The sequence below is a fragment of the Camellia sinensis genome, chromosome 8 (genome assembly GCF_055761805.1).
Source record: "Camellia sinensis isolate YWXY chromosome 8, ASM5576180v1, whole genome shotgun sequence".
Lineage (NCBI taxonomy): Eukaryota > Viridiplantae > Streptophyta > Magnoliopsida > Ericales > Theaceae > Camellia > Camellia sinensis.
Window position 1 is genome coordinate 185,489,513 of NC_138968.1, and position 21,562 is coordinate 185,511,074.

General features: G+C 40.8%; 1 long non-coding RNA gene and 1 pseudogene across 1 annotated transcript; both read right to left on the minus strand.

The window, feature by feature from the left end:
- LOC114256263 ((-)-germacrene D synthase-like) overlaps positions 1 to 21,562 on the minus strand; it is a 296,423-nt pseudogene that overhangs the window by 264,411 nt on the left and 10,450 nt on the right.
- LOC145797368 (uncharacterized) lies at positions 19,325 to 21,307 on the minus strand. The gene is made up of 4 exons (XR_014338831.1): positions 21,141 to 21,307; positions 20,222 to 20,263; positions 19,823 to 19,877; positions 19,325 to 19,505 (listed from the first exon to the last, which is right to left on the minus strand). It is a non-coding gene; the product is annotated as an uncharacterized LOC145797368 (long non-coding RNA).

A 21,562-nucleotide genomic window follows, 5' to 3' on the forward strand; every position in this document is an offset into this window, starting at 1 on the left:
CCTATTGAAGTTGAGGTTCCGTCATTACGAGTACTGGCTGAGTGTCAGATAGCTAAGGTAGATTGGTAGCAGAGCAGGTTCAAAGAACTCATGCTGTTTGACGAGAGGAGGCTGAAAGCACTGTACCATGTTCGGGGTTATCAACAACGAATTGCCAGGGCTTTCAACAAGAAAGTTAAGTCCAGGAATTTGAAGGAAGGAGATTTAGTGCTCAAAGACAACCGAGGTCCCATCCACGACCCTAGGGGCAAGTTCAGACCCAATTGGACTGGTCCTTACATCATCAAGTCTATCTGGTCGGGTGGAGCTGTCGTTTTGATGGACCTAGATGGCCTAGAGTTCTCCCAACCGATCAACATGAACAATTTGAAGAAATACTTTCCCTGAGTGGCTCGCTAGGCCGAAAACCCGAAAGGGCGACCTAGGCAAAAGTTACAGCATGAAAAATTTGAAATTATAAAAAATGAGCTCGCAAGGTTGAAAACCCAGAAAGGGCGGCCTTGGCAAAAGTTAGAGCACAAAAGGAGAGAGTTAATACACGAGTGAACCCAAGCCGAACTACGTAAGGCCTGATTCCCATCTTTGGGATACGTAGGCAACTTCATTCTAAAGTCCAGCCATAAACACTTCCCCGATCAGCTTTGTCCGTGTGATTTTGTTGGTCATCTTTGTCTATTCTGCATTTAAGAGCTCGGTTTGTGATCTCCAGTGCAGTGCTATTCAGACTACGGGTAACTTTCCAGTTGCTATGGATACAGTGTTGTACATCTCAGTGATAGATCTCGGGCGTGTCCAATTGTGATCCATATCGAAAATGCTTTTGAAAAGTTTTAATAAAAGTTGATTTTGCTCAAATTAAACTTCTTATAACTTAGACCATTTTTGGACCAAACGGAAAATTTTCACTACCCACAACCTTCAATTTCATTGATTTCAATACAAAGTTCTCCTACTCTTGAATACAAATTGAAGTTGTTTTTTATTACATTTAGAAAGAAAACTTGAAAGTACTGAATAAAGCAAATAAATTCGGGGCATAGTCAGGCGTTCCTGCATCCCCTCCCAGAGCTTGTGGAAGCCTCTGATGCCAAAGTGGGCCCGATCTGTGCCTCCTCATCAAGCCAAGCTATGCACTCGTCAGAGAGGGTGCAACTAAAAGTGGGAGCGGGGGCTAGAAGCTCTCTCATCCTCCATTCAGTGGCATACCGGGCTAGTTGTGAACCTCAGACCGGAAATGCAGCAAGGTACTCTATCTCCTCTTCCGAGCAAGTCTGATCATGTCCGAACTGGCGTCGGATCCGAAACAAAAAGTAAAGGACACAGTGTGTTAGGCCAATCAACTGGATCCTGGGCTGGCGGGTCATGCTGTAGCTCATCGCCGGTAAATTAAGCCAAGGGCAGCGCCAAGCAATGTCAAGAGCAGACAAACTACACATCCAGTTGCACCACCATCCCTCATCCGAGGCATCGACTAGACGTCGCCAGAAGAAATAGCTGTGAGCTGAATATGCCGAGCATGAATCCACTACACTCAACTTGCCCATCAACCATATCTGGGGAGGGATGAAAAATGAGAGATTAAAGAATAGAGAGGTGTACGTTGAGAGAAAAAGTGAGAAAAGGGTTTTGAGAGGAAAATTGAGCCTAAGGGCCGAGTGATGCGAGCAATATATATGTGAGATTGGGTGGAAAACATTACCTGCAGTAGTAGTGGACTCCCCGTAAATCTAGTCGTCTCTCGGCGATGAAAGGTGTCCAAACCCGTCAATGTTTCGGCTAGTGTTATGGCGATGCAGCTTTTTCCCTCTTTCAAGCCCTCGGCGACCTCAATCAAACAAGTACTAAACCCACCAGAGCCTGGGGCAAGCAAGAAATGAGACAGCATGCACAAGCAAAGCGTATGTTGCCAATAACCCTGCCAGTGATGGTCATTGCGGTCACCGACATTAGAAAACTGACGAACCAAGCTCAGAATATCCAGCTCTTCGTCGTGAATCAATGACCGAGCGTCATGCAAAGTAAGACCGCACATTCGTCCTAAGGCTTAGACGTAGCCGAACCGGAATTGAGGCAAGATTTCTTCATCGCGCTCAGACTCCATTAAAGCTTGGAAATCCTCGAAAGTGGGACACATCTCTTGTCCGCCAAAGCTAAAGACGTGTGTCACCGGATTCCAAAACCTTGCCGCGGCATGGAGGAATGGAAAATGCAGCGGAGTGTGACTCAAAGTGAATAGTGCATTTATGCCAAAGCCTCGAAAATTCAGCTTTTCCGAGCCATCCAAGCTGGCCATCCGATTTGTGAGATTTTGAACAAGATATGCTTCCATTTGGTGCAAAATTGAGCTGAAATGGAGAAAACTACGAAGCTTAGGCTTTTGTAGAAGATAAGGTGTTGAGTGGAAGACAGGTGTCAACATTCTGGAGGTGCTTGCCATTTTTGGCCGATTGGCCAAAAATAGTGCCAACCGACCATCTTTTTTGACTGATCGGCTAGTAATGATGGCCGATGGCCTCCCCCTTTGGCCGATGGCCTCTCCCCTTGTTCTCTGAGCTATCTATGAGTTGAAGATGTTGAGAACTTGTGACTGGTTCCACTTCCAATTACTTTCGGTGATGATTTTGCGAAGTCGCGCCTGTGTTACGGCAATCTGTTTATCAAGTTGTTGTACATTTGCTTATCGAGTTGTATTTACATTTGGTTAGCTTGTCAAGTTCTTTGTTTTTCTTATCGAGTTGTTTTGTTATTAGTCGGTTCAGTACCTGATTAATGCAATTCGAGTGTTTAGTTTTCAAAACAAAGTTCAATCTCACTTACATTGTTATGTAATGTGATGCGATACAATGCATAGAATGTACAAATGTAACACTTTTTGAACAAAACAGCTGTTTCATTTCATCATATATTATCTTGCAAAAAGTACGTAGTTTTGAAGAAAGTAAAACCTGCCTGAGGCAGTACAATGTGCAAAACTGCTAGTAAAAAGGAAAACAAAGCGAAAAAAGAAGAAAAGTAGAAAAGTGTCTGGGTCGACGCCAATAGTCTCAAGTATGGGAGTCCGTCCTGGTCCTCTTCCTGGACGAAGGTCCAGGATTGCCGCCGTTATCTCTGCTGTCTGAGCTGTCTCCAGTCTCACCCTACGACGACGCTGCCTCCTCGTCAGAATCATCGGGGGAAGGCTCCCGTGAACTACTCTCAACACGAGTATGCCTGTGTCTGCCTCGGCTGTGTATCGTCATCCCCCACCTGACTTCCCCTCCTCCTCGGGCAGGTACAGAAGGTCCAACTGGAGCCCCCCCTGCGGCTGGTATCTAGAATGGGGCCTGAAAAGAACAAATGGCAAATGCATCAGTTATGCTATGCAAAACAGGGTATGAATACCGAATGCAATGTCTGAGTACAATATATGAATGCCAGAGCATCAATGCTGTGAACAGTATGTGAGTACAGTGTATCAGTGCCGTGAGTGGTATGTGAGTGTTGTGTGTCAAGTGCCGTATCGATAATGTGATTTATCAGATCAGTATGGAACAGAATGTGCAGAGTTTTTAAAACTGAGGTTGAAAGAACTCACTGGGATCCCATAGATGGTGAGCAGGTCTATGCTCCGCTGCAGCATCCCCATCACTGAGGCCGTCAGCTCCAAAGACTGTCTGGTGTACTCAATCGAAGCCTGCAAAAGTGTTGAAGTATTTAGTATTCTGCGGAGTATCAAATGAAATGAAATGACTGTACAGAATGCAAAGTATAGCACATACCGGGGTCGAGCCGCGAACTCCAACAAGTTCATGATTAGCCAGAGGAGGAGCAATGGGTATCTGATAGGTCACCCCACTCTGTCCTCGACATGTCATGGTAGTGGGCAGGGTTGGCCACTCTACTCCCTGTCCCCTCTGGGACCCACTCCTACTACGGGCCTGAGCCGCCCTCGATGCTCCCACTCCTGCCGCTGGCGCTGCAGGTCTCTCTCTCTCGACTCGGCGAGCACCGGTCAAAGGTCGTATCAGATAAGCCTGGATGAACTCAGTGTAGTCGCCCTCGCCTCTGAAGGGGTCAGAATCCCATCCTATCGTGAAATCCATTATCTCCTCCAAGGTGTACCTCTCGGTATGCCTCATATGGGTAGGAGGTGGACTCAGAACTATCTATTCTGGTAAGCCGAGGGTCTGGCGCAGGAAGCGCTCACCCAGATACTAAACTCGACAGACCGAACCCTCAATAAAATCCTGAACTGGGCAGTCTCCCGAGCACCCGCATAAATGGAGCCCAGGGCTGCCAAGTGATCTGCAAATAATGGGATATACAGTTTGTTATCTACTGTTAAAAGTACAATGTAAAGCGAAGCTTAAATGAACCATAAAGTTTGAAATACCTCTGCGGTGGTGATGGTGTCGAAGTATCTGCGAAAAAACAGGAAGGACTCCCATGGCCTCCACTCGTACCTCACGTCATAACGATGAGAGTATGGAACGCCGAGGGGGATCTCCACATCTAGCACTGGGGCAAGCCTAGGAAAGTAGGAATACACCCACAACTACAGAATGTCACAGGGTAAGAATGAGTATACTTATCAATAAGACAGTATGTAGATAAAGCAGAAATCAGAATCATTGTACAATGTGTGCAGTGTATTGTGCAGTGTGTTGTATTGTGCAGCATGGGAAGTGTATTGTGCAGTGTGTGCAGTGTACAGCCAGTGTAAAGCAAATTGTGTGTGTGTGTAGTGTGTGTGGTGTACAGATAACGTAAAGTCGAATTAAAAAGACAGAAAAGGAAAATATACCTCCCAGGCTCGCCAGTAGCCTCCGAGCAAATGTCCGCTGCGGCGGGAGGATGAGCACATATATCCGTAGAGCGTGGCCAAGCCTGCGCCACCGCAGTCGTAGCGACAGATCCTAGTCACGTCCACCAGTGCACTCAGTAGATAAAGGGCAACAGTGTTCGCCCGGTTAGTGAAGAAGGTGGTCCCCAGCAGGAACATAATGAATCCTCGGGCGTACTGCTCCTCCTCGCGGGTCATGGGCGCTTGTACCCTGAAGTGATCCTCGAACCAAGAATACCTCACGAACCCTAGCCAGGAGAGAGGAGGCTGAGCGCTGAGCAAAAACATATGGGCGGCGTCCCACTCATACATATCAGTGTCAAAGGGAATCAGATCACCCCCTACTCCGATGCCGGTAAGCATCGAGAAGTCGAAGGGAGTCATCGTCATCTCCCCTGTAGCAGAAAGGTAGAAGGAATCGGTGGTGTCCCACCACCTCTCCACTAGTGCACCAAGAAGGGGCCTGCTCGCAGTGAGGCGTGAGAGTCCCATGCAGAAGACACCGAAGCCGGCCTGATCAACGATGTGGCGGACCACATCGGGCAGCTCCATGTACCAACCTCGGCTGATGGTATTCCCATACCCCCAGAAGGCATGGGAATCTCCCTGTATTCAAAGACAAACAGATGCAATACAGTATTAGATATACACTGTTTGAATGCGTTCAGAATTGATGAAAATGCAATGTGTGTGCATGTGTTCGAGTTTGCACAGATATCGGGTGTAGGTGTGCTCACGGTGAACTAAGCATGTCATATATCAGTGTGTTTGGGTTATTCAGTTATAAAACAGTACTGACTATTCGAAAATATTCAGTCTACATTGCAGAAAATGAAAAAGAGGAAGAATGTACCTCAGCAACACTGTAAGAGAGGTATGACTCCGGCTCGCGTAGTAGGAGCTCCAATGGTAAGCCTCGTGCATAACTCCTAAACTGACGGATGCTATTAGGAGGCAGTATGTGTATCGCTGGTCGGTATGTTGCCGGGTCGAACGGTCGAATGCTCAACGGCAAGAGCTCGACCTCAGGGTCCGTGTCCATCTCTGGGGGAGTCCCACCCCGTGGAATGTCATCCGCCATCTCAAGAAAGGTGCAAAAATGGTCGAGTGTATGGAAAATGGGTGAAAATGTGAAAAGTCAACCCAAAAGTCAACCCCGATGGGTGAAAAATGGAAGAAAAGGTCAGAGTGTGGAAAAGGCACGAAGATCGAGGTGAACTCGGGGGAAACAAACCCCAACTGGTGAAAATCGAGAAGGAAACACCGAAATCGCGTTTCGTTCTGTTCAAAGTGTTTGAAACGAGGAGGGTTTCACGAATCGAATGATGCAGGAGGCTCGAAAACAAGAGAAAAACTCGGATCGAAGCGAGGAAAATGACCTAGAGAGGTAGGGAAATGATTTTCGAGCTTGAAGAAGTGAGGAAATAGGGTTTGAGGCCTTATGTTTAAAGACCCGAGGTGAATGGACAAAACTGCCCCGAAATTGCCATTTTTGGCCGATCGGCCAAATTGTTAGCCGATCGGCTAAATATTTGGCCGATGATCTCCTTTTGTGGCCGATGGATGGCCGATGGCCTCCCCTTGTGGTCGATGCACCTCCAATGCCCTTGTTTGGGTCATCTTTGTTGATTGGTACCCTTATCTCTCAAGACAATGCAAGGGAATACACTTTTGAAGCTTAACCGGCCTTCGTGTTGACCTCGAACCGTGTCTTCCGTGTGCGGCACTCGATACGTGCGAGGTGTATCCTTTTTCGTATCCTTTTGTATATTGCGAGTTTCGAAAATCGCCTTGAATATGTCGCATTACAATGTTTTGTCATGTTTGTAATAAGCACGCTTGTTATGCGTCTTTTCACTCTTGCATTAAGCATGCCTCGTTTCGCTTTAAAGTTGCATCTCAATATGATGAATGACCTGCCTTTACCATGCTTACATTGAATATGGCATCTCTATGTTGTTTCGTGGAACATGCGTGTTGCGTTGTCACTTGGAATTTGCACCATAATATTACATGGAGTATACATCACTACTCATTGCATTGTTACACACTTTTCACTCGCATTGCTACGCATCTTTTCGCTTGCATTGTGTATACACGCGTTTATTTCATATTGGAATTGTATCTCGACGTGAAGATTAGGATACGTGTTGTTATTATATTGTATCTATTGAGTTTCTTTCTTATGCAGGGCACGATATTGTATGTACGGTTCATTTGAGGCTGGGGGAACCAGACGGTACTGCGTGTACGGTTCATTCAGAGGAATTCCAGGTGAGACCTTCCCTTCTCTTGCGTGCGATATGCTGAGAATTGCTTACCTTCTCTTACGTGCGATACGCCGAGAATTGCTTCCCTTCTCTTATGTGCGATACACCGGGAATTATTTCCCTTCTCTTGCGTGCGATACACTGAGAATTGTTTCCCTTCTCTTGCGTGCGATATGCCGAGAATTGCTTCCCTTCTCGTACGTTTGATACGCCGAGAATTGCTTCCCTTCTCTCGCGTGTGATACGCTGAGAATTGCTTCCCTTCTCTTGCGTGCGATACGCAGAGAATTGCTTCCCTTCTCTTGCGTGCGATACACTGAGAATTGCACCTTTCTTCTCTCGCGTGTGATACGCTGAGAATTGCTCCTTTCCCTTCTCTTGCGTGCGATACGCTGAGAATTGCTTCCCTTCTCTTGCGTGCGATACGCTGAGAATTGCTTCCTTTCTCTTGCATGTGATACGCTGAGAATTGTTTCCCTTCTCTCGCGTATGATACGCTGAGAATTGTTGCCTTCCTTCTCTTGCGTGTAATACGCTGAGAATTGTTGTGCTTGAGACTCCGGGTGTCCTCAGTTGTCGCTTTTAGTCTTCTCCGCGTGAGACGCAGTGAGAATCGCGTAATTCTCTTACATCCTTTCTGCATGAAATGTAGTTTGATTCTTATTCGCTTGCTTAACTGTTGCATGTTATGCTTCATTACAGCTCTCTTTGCATGATCATAAGTTATGTTCGGCGTTGTGCATGTCATTTGCATTTTGTCCCTGCCTGTGGGCGCATCTCTTTGTTATCTTGTATGCTTGTCTAAGTCTTCGACCTTGTCGAAAATAGGTCGTCTCTGGGCTTTGACATTCACTCCCGTCATCTTATGACTTTTGAGTTCTGTCAAAGAGGGGCAACTGTAGACACCCCATTTTTGACCATCCTCAAGACTTGGACGTCATCGTTTGAACACTCGATGATCATCCATGCTCGTGTTCGTTTTGAGTTCCCGGAGGTCTCGGCCGCGCGCCTTGTCTTAGTATCTCTCGACTTGTTTGTTTTGTGCTTGCTTGGGGACCAAGGACTTGTGTTTTTGCTTCTGAGGGAAGAGGGTGGCTTGTTGGCCATCCCCTCAACCCATCGGCTAAGGCATGATGCCATCGGCCTTGTTTTCTTGCCATCGGCCAAAAGTGTTGGCCGATCGGCACTCTTTTTGGTCGATCGACCATATTTTTGAGCCGAGGCCTTTCCATCTACTTTTTGCAGATATTTTGTGCCAGTTTTGACAGCTGGTATGCACAGTTCTCATCCTCCATGCACGTGTATGGAGGGATTTGTTTCAAGACTCAAGCTTGTTGAACAAGCTTGAGAATTGAAATTCTATAAGAAGGGAGCCTCCCCTCCCTTTCCAGAGGTTCAAAAAATTGAGATACAAAGTTCTATATCTCTCTCTATATTTGACCTCTCTCTTTTGTTTTGCCTTTGTTTGTGCTCAAAATTGCAGAATCTTCATACTATTACACACAAACACCTAGCAATACACCTTCCTTTTGTTGCTGAGGTACTAGGGAGTTGGTTTTGGTGTTCTAGGATTGGTTTGAACTCAGAAAGTTGCTAGAGTAGTGTTCTTCAAGGTGTTCTTCAAGGGTGAGCAACTAACCTTTTAATCCCACATTCTTGCTTAAACTTTTAGACTTACTTGCATATTGTTTTAAGCATAGCTCTAAACTGCAAAAAGTTCTGATTTTTCATGCTTAAGATGATTGTTTAACGTCACTTTTTGGTTGGGGGTAGTCTACCCCATCTTAGGCCTTATTTGGCCTTGTTTTGTGCCTTCCCTTTTGAGCTTTGGAACCATCTTGTTTTGGTCTTCTCACCACTGAAATCCAGAGGATTTTTAGTGGTAGAGAAGTGGTTTTGGAGTCTTGTATAGGAGAGGGACACCCCTCTCTCCTTGTGTCTTGTATGCTTGTATTTATGGCTCATAATGGTAACATGTTTGCTTAGCATGTTTTGGCTTCATTTTAGCATGTATTTGGTGTTATTTGGCCATCATATACCTCTGTTTTAAGTTGGTTTGATAGCCTCTTACTTGCTTCATGCACTTGTCTTGCAATCCTCTCATTTGCCTTAACATGCATCATGCATTTAGACTATCATTCTTGCATGCTTTGGCACAACTCCAATGAACTTTTAGTCATGTTTTACCATGTTTAAGCTCTGTTTGGTTTTATGTTAGTCATGCATGCACTGTTTTGTATAGCCTTGGTTCAATCTAGTTTGTTAGCTTTGAGTGTCTAGGTCATTAACATGCATTGCTTAGACCATTTTCATGATTTGGCATCATTTCATATGAGATTTCAGTCCATATAGTGTGGCCATGCATTCATATTCGTCACCTTTTCCATGCTTGGAAGGTTTGGTGTTTTATGCCTCACGAGTGCATCATTGTGTATGCCATCATACTTAGGCATTTGGGATGCCATCTAAGTGGGTTTTGGGGCTTATTTTGACATGCCATAACTTTGATTTTTATTGGTTAAGTCTTTCCATATTTGGTTGTAATAGGTGTAGTGTAATACCTCTTGTTAGCCTTGCATGCCTCATGCCTTTTAGACCCTTGTTCTAGCTTGTGTGGGCTAGGTTCAAGCTTGTTTTTGGCCTCATCTTGACCTACCTTGGGACTATTTTGATTGCCCTTGGCCCTTTGGGGCTTGCTTTGTATAGCTTTGGTACAAGCTCCTTGGCTAGCCTTAAGCCTTGAGCTTTCTTACATGCGATGTTTGACTTGTGTGCATGATTTGGCATCATTCCTCACATGATTTCAAAGCTTATTTCATTACCACATTCTCATGTTTGTCACACCTTGCTCATGTTTGAGGATTGTGCATTGTTGCCTAGTTCTTGGGCCATTTGGCATGCATGTTTGTATGTGCATTTCATGCCATTGTTTCAGCACTATTGGCCACTGATTTGGGCATGGCTGAGGTCTACCCATTTTGGTTTAAGTCCATCTTTGCATGATTCTTGCATCTTGACATGTTGCATGTAGTTGCATGCTTGCTAGTTTGCATGTTGTTGCATGCTTGTCCATTTTTGCATGTTTGCTAGTTTGCATTTTGTCACATGCTTGTTTAGGTTGCATTTTGCATGTTTGCTAGTTTGCATTTTGTCATATGCCTGTTTAGGTTGCATTGCATTTGGCATGCTTGTTACCTTAGCTTTGTGTACATGTTTGAGTCATATTGCATTTGGCATGCTTATGTTGCATTGCATAGCTTTTCTATGTTACATGCATTGCATTGTGTTTGATTTGAGGTGTCAAACCAAACACGAGGACCGAGGAACGTTTCGTACTTGAAGTGACGAAACGTGCCTTAATCCTCGGTCACTGGCACTCTTGATCCAACATGATAGAGTGTGAGGCACTTCTGTATTTTTGTGCATTCATTCCATATTGATGTGTGCAATTCGGCCTCTTTGGCCATCATGCATCGAGATGCATGATTGATGGCTCGAGAGTCGAACACTACACTCCTTTGAGTCTCAAACATGATAAGGGGTGTAGTTGCACAACATTATCTTGCAAATGTATTGCCATGCCCTTGTTTGTCCTCTGCTGTAGCAAAAAGGAGCAGTCTGCAGGAAGGGATGGTCGATCGGCTATCTTCAGTGCCGATCGGCTAATAATTTTTGGCCGATATCATCAAATTTGGCTGATGGCCATTGTTCTCTGGCCGATGGCCTCTCAGCATATCCATGAAGTGGTTCAGAAGCATCATAGAGATTTTCACAGTTTTCAGAGGTGCAAAATAGTGCAAATAGAGGCAACATGAGGCATGGCAACGAGTTTCTGAGCGAGGCGATCTAGCATGCATCATTCAATCATTCCAAGGCGGAGCTGTGGCAGCCTCTTTAGTTTCATACTTAGTCTGTTTTGTAACTTAATTAATTTGCTTAATTAGTTAAGGGTTTTGTAATAATTAATTAGCTTATTAGTTAGTTAATTAGTTGGTTTGTATTATTTATTCGAACCCTCCGTCGAAAGGGCTAACTTTTGTAATAAGTGTGCATGAGTGTGTGAATATCTTCCAACCCCACATCTTTCTCCCTTTTACTTAACTGCTTACGATGGTTAGTTCTAGGTCATGTTTTGATTAGCATACTTATGATAGCATGTTTGCATTCATTCACCTGTATTGCATGCAAAGGGCTCGGCGCATCAGTCAAACTGCATTGTATTTAAGTTCCTATTTGAATACATTTATCAAGTGTTGCATTTCACATGACGTCTTAGAATAGCCGAGCCTATTTCTAGTTGCATTTTGCATGTGTTGCATTAGCCATCTTAACATGAACTAGGATCATGTATTGATTACTAACTAGCTATTGTTTTGGCTCGGAGTACTAGGTAAGCTTTTATGCTTTAGCATCTTGCATGAGTGTGAGTGTTGCCATGATAGCATGCTTGCCATGAGGCTATTTGCTTAAATGATATAACTGCCTGAATGCCTGTGGGTAAAGGTTGGATTACTTGAATTAGAACAATTCATCGAAAGCGAGTTTTAAGCCCACTTTGCGGAGTGGCAAAATTATGTTTTTCTAAGCCCACTTAAGGGTGGCAAATCCACGTCTTAGCCTACTTGCGAGTAGCACTTCCAAACCATTAACAAACAAACATGAGCTGTTTTGTTCCAACTTAGGCGATCTAGTCTATACTTGCATGTTGTGCGCATCACGTAGTTAGATTAGCTAATAAACCGAAATAAGAACGCATGTGTTTTTAAAAACAAGATATCATGTTAGTAAAGGCCGATCTTTGATCGGGCGAGCGGGGGTGCTCATTACATGACCTTCCCCTCTCGTACCCAAGTTCCCGAGCCGAGGTAACTTTGGTGATGACGAACGCGTGGCCTTAGGCACGAGTCAGGGTTTCTTAAATTTTTCCAAAATAAAATATTTAGGTGGCGACTCTGTATCTTGCAAAGCAGTCCATGTTTGGCACTTTTTTACAAAAAGCAGTTTTCCAAAACGATTTGCCGGATTTAGACTCTTTGGTGATTTATCGGTCTTACATTGCACTTTGTGAGATTAGACTCAGAACCGTGACATTTGAGTCTGAACTGTAGTAGTTCAATGAACAAAACGGATTTCGCGCCAATTCGCGCACGTGGCCGGGACGTTCGGGCACGTCTACACCATGCCATGCAAAAAGCTCAAATATGACATGCTAGAGGTCTCAAAGCTTAAGGCTAGCAAAGCCAAATGCACTATAGCTATGCAAAGCCAAGCATGCATGACCAAGACCACTCAAATCAGACCTAAAGCATGTTAAATCAAATCCAAAAATGTACTGGAGTAAAGCATACACATGTTAGATCAATAGGCCAAAACACCAAACAAGGTAGGCTAGTGAACAAGCTTGCACTACAAGTGCATAAACCATGTAGGAGGTGACTTTGTCGACAAAAATCAGAGCTAAGGCATGCCAAAATATGAGTAAAAGCCTACTGGAGTGGAGCCAAAAACATGCTAAAATGGTGGTCCAAAGCATAGAGCATGTTAGGCTAAGAGGATTGCACTACAAGTACATGACGCATGTAAGAAGCAAATAAACCAACCCAAAATAGAGTTATATCATGTTAGAATAAGGCCTAAAACATGCTAAGATAGAGCCTTATGAAGTTAGAAAAGCATGCCAAAGTGTTAAGCCAACAACACATGCAAACAAAACACAAAATGGGGGGACCACCCCCATCCATTTTTGGGTCTCAAAACCCACTTTCCACCACTAAAATTCCTCTGGAATTCAGTGGTTAAAAGACCAAAACAAGGTGGTTTGAAAGGCCTTAAGAGATAGAACAAAGAAAAGGAAAATAAGCCACCAAAGGGGGTAAACCACCCCTAACTCAAACAAAGCCTCAAACAAACATTTCAAACACTTAAAAAGAAGAGTTTTTGAAGTTGAAAGTAAGGCCTAAAAGAGCATGCAAGGATGGCCAAACACTTAAGCAAAACAAGGCTTAGAGAGGGTAACTACTCACCCTTGAAGAACAACTTCAAAACCGTCCACTTCTGAGGCAAAACCAAGCCAAAATCACTCAAATGCAACCTCCAAGAACCTCAACTCAAGAGTGAAGGTGTTTCCCTAGGTGTTTTAGTCCAAAAGTGTGAAGAAAACTCACTTTACGGCACAAACTAGTACAAATATAAAGAGAGAGAGAAAGAGAATTATAGAGAGAGAGGGATATGTTTAGCCTTAATCCAATTTCTGAACCTTGAACAAGGGAGAGGAAGCTCCCCTTATATCGAATTTCATGCCTCAAGCTTGTTAGACAAGCTAGAGGCTTGGTGCCATCCCTCCATACACGTGTATGGATAATGCCTTTTGTGCCCAACAGCTGGCACAACTGGCAAGGAAAATATCGGCAGAAAGTACAGAAAGGCCGCCGACCAGTTAAAGTGGTCGACCGACCACCCCCTTTGTCGAATGACCACCTCAAGTGGTCTACAGGGAAGAAAACTAGTCGGCAAGGGAGAAAATGGGTCTACAAAGAGAGGAGAAAGTAGTGGCATGCTGCCGACCACTTTAGGTGATCTACAAACCACCCACCCTAGCTAACTGACCACCAAAAGTGGTCCACAAGGAAGAAAAGTGGTCTACAGGGGAGAAAACTGGTCTACACCCCTGTTTCACCCTCCAGGCAAAGGGGTAACAAGGTTTGGTTAAAAAACAAACCAAAAAGGAAGAAAGGCAAGAGTCCTCAAGACAAGGCACTCAGCCGAAAGCCCTGAAAACTAGTCTGCGGGCCACTACAAATGGCCTACGAGAGGGAAAGGTAGCCTACGGCTACAAAAAGTGGCCTATAGGCCTTTGTTTCCCTTTAGGCAAAGACAGCAAGGCATGGTCCAAAAACCAGGCCAAGAGGAGAAAGTTAAGAGGTCCCGAGACAAGACGCTCAGCCGAAGGCTCCGGAAACTCAAAACGAGCACAAACATGCACAATCATCGAGTGCACAGACGATGACGTCTGATTCTTAAGGTCGGTCAAAAAATGGGGTGTCTACACAACCTTCATCCATCTTCATTTACGCCTTTGTTGAATGCAATTAATTGTTTCATTAACATTATAATTATCATACTTATAAATTAATCTTAATGTAATTAATTAGTTGTAGCTAGCTAGTTTCGTAAAATGTTGTAACTAATTAGTTAGTCAATTAATTATTCAATTTCATTTTGTAATTAGTTAGTTTACTAGAATAGTTAGTTGATTCATTTGTTGTACTAAAGTAGTTAATTTTCTTAGTTAAGTTAATTATTATTCATTCATTCAGTTTTGTAATAGTTCGTTTAATTCGGACTTTCGGATATTGATTCGCGCCCTCCTGCGTGAGGGATCAAAATGTTGTAATAATGTGTATGTCTTCCAATCCCACATCTTTCTCCCTTTTATTTAGCTGCTTATGATGGTTAGTTTAGGGACATCCCGTTTGGTTTAGCATACTTCATGTTTGCATCCACTTGTATTGCATGCATCAAGGTTCGGTTCATCATTCTAACTCGCATTGTTATTGCTTATACTTCTTTGAATACGTGCTTAGACCGCAAGCTATCAAATTGATCCATATGCCAAATCAGTAGCCGAGCCTAGTAATTGCATATCGCATGTGTTACATTAGTCATGTTGCATAGGAATCATGCATTTTTCTAACTAGTTTCTCTTTTGGCTTGGAGTATGAAATAAGCTTTTATTTGCTTTAGCACGTTGCATGAGTGTGATTATTGTTATGTCTAGTATGCTTTCCATGAGGCTAACTACTTAATTGGTAAATTGCTTGAATGCCTGTGGATGAAGACTATTTGCTTGAATTGAAATAATTTGAGTAATGTTCATATGCGATCACTTTTTCAAATGGTACATATTGAAAACACTTTTTCAAAACAAACATGAATCAAGTGTTCTAATGTTTGCAAAATTAGTCTATACTTGTATGCATCACATAGTAAAGTTAACCTAATAATTGGAATAAGAACATATAATGTAAATAAAAATCACATCATGATTAGTAGATGCCGATCTTTGATCGGGCGAGTAGGGTGCTCAATCCATGACCTTCCCTTCTCATACTTAAGTTCCTGAGCCGAGACACTTTGGTGATGACGGATAAGTGGCCTTTGGCACGAGTCTAGGATTTCCTAAATTTTCCAAAAAAAAAATATTTAGGTGGCGACTCTGAAATCTGGAAAAACAGTCCATTTTTGGCATTTCATTCAAAATATTGATTTTCCAGAATAGAATTGCTGGATTTGGACTCTTTTTGTGTTTTCACTATTTCTCATTGCACTTGTGAAATCGGATTCAGAACCACAGGCAAAGTCCAAACTGTAGGGTTATTCGTCTTCCAAAAAGGGGCACGAAAAAGTTAGGCTGTAGAGGTGTGTATCACCAAATTAAGTCGGTCTGTGTGTCCAGGGTGATAGCCCTGGAAAACGCGCGTATACATGGCCGCCGGTTCCCACGGATGAAATATCTATAAAATGGCAATAGTAGCTCTTGTATAGGCTACGTTTACATGGGTGTCGTTTGACGATTTCCCATGGATGAAATATCGGTGAAAGGTTGTATCAGTGGAGAATCCCCCTTGTTTTCTATTGTAAAGAATACGAATTGAGAATCATGGTATAAATTGAGCATAGCATGATTTGGAGAAAGAAATGTAAATTATTTTTTCATGAACATTGCATATGCATTTCTCTCTTATATCTTTGTTAAAATTCATATACTGTATTAGATTTTCTCTATTGAATTTTGACTCACTCTATGTTGGAAAAATATTTCATGTGCTAATGATATACCTTCGCCAAGGCACTAGCTTGAGAGGATCTGGAGTAAGAGCTTCTTTCGTTGTGTTTGTTTTGTATAGCCAAGGGCTTTAACTGTATTGGACCTAAAGTCCACTTTTACTGTAACCAAGCCTCATCTTGGAAATATGTAAACCCTCAGGGCATTCCTATTTGTTTATCTCCCTTTCTCTCTTTTAACATACAACATATGCTATAGATTCAAAGCAAGGCTTTATGAATGTATGATGCATATGTTTTTCTTTTATATATCATATTGGATTTAATGGGAAATAACTCTATTATTGTTGTTGTCATATATTGGATATTGTGGATGGATTATTGTAATTATTTCGGGGTGTTACATTTTTTGAATTTGTCTTTATTTAACAAGCAAAAAAATATAACGAAAGCAATAATTATTGCATATACCAAATTTTTTTGGTAAAACAAGAGAAAAAGTTGTTTATTTGGCAAACATTTTTTTGACAGCTAAATGAAAAATACAACTCAAAATCCAAAAAATACCTTCAATTTTGTGTTTTCAATAACCAAATGAAATAACCCACACCCTTGCTGTATGAAAAGTAAAATGAAATTATTACAAGTTTTTCGAAAAATACTAAGGATTAGGACAAAAAATGAACCTTACTGTATGAAAAAAATAAAAATAAATAAATAAATAAATAAATAAATGGTATTTGGTTGTGAAACATTTATATAAACCACAAGTGTAGACATTGCATTACGAAATAAGTTAGTAAAAATTGGTTTTTGTTACACAAAAAAATGAGATTATTTCATTTTTATTCTTATATTTTGTCACGATTTTCAATTACCCCCCAGACTACTCTTATTTTCACGCGTATCCTTATACTATTTAAGTTACTATCAATTTTGCCCTTGTCGTCAAATTTGAAACGGAAAAAGTTAAAAAAAAATACATTTTGGCTCCAAATTTCAAAAGAAAAATACAGACCCACTCTTTTCTACCAGCAAACCACCACTTCAAGCCCTTCTATCTTCTTCATCATAACTTTGTTTCGTCTCATTTTTACGTCATGGAAATCTGGGGCTTCCTAGACAACTTTCCTGGGTCGTATCTGGGTCAAGTAGGACCCGCCTACCTGCTTCGTTGATGACGTCATCCACTCCATCAGTGTTGCATCATCCTCTATTAAAAAATAATTAATTTTTAAGAATACATCTTAAGAGTTTTGAACCCCTGACCATGTAGTACCACAGAGCCTTATCCACTCTACTAGTGCCACACCTTGTGTTATATTTTCCTCAACTAGTATTTAAACATTGCAACTTCGGTGAACAGTGGTCTTCTTCAACCTCTCCTTGCGCGTGTGGCATGTGTTCGAGAGTGGTTCTCACTCACCATTTTTAGAGGGCGCGTGAGGTCTATCCCAGTCTCTGTTTGGGCTCATTTTTTTGGGTATGGATTCCTTTCGTCGAGGCCTTCCTCCTGGTAGGCTCAAAACTTGATTTGGAACAACTTGATTTTTGGACCATTCAGGAAAAACACTAATTGTTGGGGATCCAGGATCCTACCCAAGACCTTCCAGAAATCATACCAAACAGAAAAACAATACACACACCCAAGGAAACAATATTTAACGTGGTTCGACCTCAATGGTTACGTCCACGAGAGAGTAACTGGAGATTCACTATAAATGGAGATTACAAAAAGATTTATACAATGGAGGAGGAGACTTTCTCACTCAACTCCCACTGAGCTCCCCTCTGTCACATAGAGGGACTCTTTGTCTCACTCTATCTACATTTTCCTTGGTTGCTTACTCTCACTTTGCTCTCTCTTCCTTTATTTATACACTAAGGAGAAAAGAAGCTGGTCGTCTCTCTTCCGCAGGTCACTTTTGATTTGCAGTGTCAAATTCAATGCTCCTGTATGTGTCGCATTCCGCTGAATTCGGTGCCGTCATTCCTAATTTCTTCATCCAAGCTCTAGTTTGGTTTCACACGAGCAGAAGAGAAAGAAGATCACCCCACATGGGGTGATAGCACAACAGTAACCACAAGTTAATAGAGCAAGATGCATATACTCTTCCATATTCGGAACATAACCTTGGTGAAACCATTCACCTTCTTTGAAGTATGATCTGACCAAAATTTTCGTCTGGGATTTCAAAAAAATGGGTTAGTGCTATTTCATTTTGATCAAATTTATTTATATATATAATCTTATTGCTAATCACAAATTGTAATTGATGAATTAGTATAATGCTTACCATAGATTTTGCATAGTCGACACAATATGATCTTCCTTGCTTGGCCATCTCTTTATCCATCATGTTCTAAATATCTAGAAGTGCTTGATAACATAGGTTCATGTACTCTGGTAGTTGATCTAAGGCACTAATTTCCCACCTGAAATTCAAGTAGATTATGAACAATTGAAGAGATTTTGATTCTTCTATTAGATCGATCAATGAAATCCAACGGTCATGAAGAGAATGAATCAAACCTCTCAACTGCATCAGTGAAGAGCACATGTTCTTCCAAGGTACCATAGACATCATAGATGTCATCAATAATGGAAGTGAGGGCAGTCACTCTGAATAGTATCTTTCTAGCAAGGAAATATTGGGGCTCATCTAACATCCAAAAGTAGCACTCCACGATTGTCTCTTGCAAAAGGTAGTTTATTTGCAATGTCACTACTACAAAAATAGATAAAGATCACACTTTTTTTGTGTGATGTTTGTTATTTAATCACACCTTTTAAGTTTTATTAAAGTGTGATCTTTGGGAGTGTGATTAAAAAGGGTCATTTTTAATCACACTTTTTAAGTATGATTAAAAACATTTAGATCACACCTTTTAAGTGTGATTAATAATATTTAGATCACACCTTTTAAGTGTGATTAAAAACTAATAAAACCTGTGATAATAAACTTTAGATCACACCTTTTAAGTGTGATTAAAAACTAATAAAACCTGTGATAATAAACTTTAGATCACACATTTAAAGTGTGATTAATAACATTTAGATCACACATTTTAAGTGTGATTAAAAACATTTAGATCACATTTTTTAAGTGTGATTAAAAACTAATAAAACATGTGATAATAAACTTTAGATCACACCTTTTAAGTGTGATTAATAACATTTAGATCACATCTTTTAAGTGTGATTAATAATATTTAGATCACATCTTTTAAGTGTGATTAAAAACTAATAAAACCTGTGATAATAAACTTTAGATCACATCTTTTAAGTGTGATTAATAACATTTAGATCACATCTTTTAAGTGTGATTAATTACTAAAAAGATTCGACATATTTGAAGAATAATCAATATTATTTTTGTACGCGCATTTCAAGAATATAATACACACTATATACTATACTTTAAATCATAACCACATATTCAATGAAATAACATCATATATTTCATAAATGAAAGTTAAATATGTTCAAAAGTATATACAAAGGAATTAAATAAAAAAATTTAAACTGTGCTTACATATATTAAAAAATAAAAATGAAAAAAAAACTTGAAAAATTAAGTCCTTGAATTCTTTGACCATATTTTGCATCTCTCCAAGAAATTTCTAACCTGAAAAATAAAAACACAAATTAATTCAGACACCACTAGAAACATATGAATAAACTAATTATTTGTAGAGATTGTTCTAGCCTTACAAAAGATAAAGTCCGACTAATCACATTTGTGTGGATTTTGGGTGGATTTCTGTGCTGTCACATTTGTGTGCATTTAAATTTACAAGTAGTTCTAACTTATTTTTATTAGCTTGATTTGAAGATCACCTTAAATTCAACATACAAATGTAGTAGATGGGCTAAATTTCATATGGTTTATCATTAACGCAATGTACAAACTACTAAGCATTATAGTGAGAACAAGGTTGATACCATCTTTAGAGCTGTCAGGTAACTCCTTGCAAGATTGCTTCCCCAAACGACATTTCTGCAAAAATGAGACACCAAATACTATGCCTGTGAATACATTAAAGATTGTTATCTATAGAGTCAGCAAATGAGCAAAGCTAGTTACAAATCAACAGAATGAAACTGAAAAAGAATGGTTCAAATTGGTATTCAAATGTTCAACCCCTTCCAGCACGAAATCTCAAGGAGTCTTTTCTTTTTCTCATATTTTCCTTTGTGCTTGTGAATAGGTAGGGTCATGGGAAAGAGGTTTGACAATTGAGCATGTCAAACAAACAAAACTAGAGAACAATATCAAATTATATGCATACAAAAAAATTGGAAACAACAAAAGATGTGATTTCAAGTGATAAAGGGCAAGACCTTTTACCCCCATTGTTCTCATAATTGTCTTAGGTGTTGCTTCTGCAATTCACATTAAAATAAAATTCAAAATTAGCTCACTACACCAATATATAATTTCGGAAAGAATTAATCATGGGAGATGTAACCTTGCAGTGTACAATAGTCAGCCATAGTAAAATGATCTGTTAAACAAGGCATAAATATGTTGCAGGATCCAAAAACAAAATGTACTTGGGTTTGATCCCAACAATACAGGGGTTGGCTGGAAAGTGAAAGCATCAGTTCAACCAAACGTTTAAAAGAAAATCTGTTAACAGAAGGCTTTGAAGCGCAATAAATCACTTTCTTTAAAACAATATTTGCTCCCACTCAATCAAAGTTTACTAATAGGTTCACTTTCTATCAGAGTTTACCAAGTCCAGGTCTCATCCATCAGGCCAAACCCTTGGCGTTAACAGACACCTTTAATTAACAATTACGTGTTGATCAGACATGCCTATTATAATTTACATTTAAAATTTAAAACGAAAAGTCAAGTGTTTCACACACACTGAGTAATCTGTGTACCACCATGCCAGGTTAAGGATTAAGGCATGAGGGTCAAAATTAGCTTTAATTTATTATTAGAGTGCTGTGTTGACAACACCTGCTCCAGAACCATCAACTTTGAGAATGCACATCTCTTAATCTACTTACTCAGAGATCATGAAATTTGGTCGAAGTGTTCCTTATTAAGTCTATTTTCAAATGCCGCTAGTCGCAACAAGTCAGATTGTGTGTAAATGGAGTTATGATCTAAACAATGCATGGAACTCATTTTTGACAAAAAGACAGAACAAATGGGTGAACTGCAAAAATCATTATCTCTTAGACATACTAGAATAAGAAATTGTATACTGTCATAGACATACAAGAATAAGAAAGAGTAAAAAGGTACCTTTATCCTCAGCATCTCCATTCCATTTACCAGAAGTAAAGTTCCACTTCCCAGCCAAGTTTTCATCTTTCTTCCAGTCAGATTTAACCCACCGATTCTCCCAGCCACCATCTTAAAAAAGTACAACAACAAAAACACATAATGAGGATGAATGTGAACCCAGAAAGTCCCAGATGCTTTTATTAAAAAAAAAAAAAAAACTGCTTATTAAGCAATTCACTTCCTAAAACAACGGACAACAAAAAGTCAAAAGCACAACTATATATATCTTTGTTTCTAACTTCTCTTCACCAATAGCATCTTGTTGATGTTAAATGTAAGCGCAATAGAGGTAATGCATTCATACGTAATGTGTATTGGGGGATTTATATATAGAGAACACATACAAAATGTTTAAGCTACACAGTTGTTGATTTTTTACT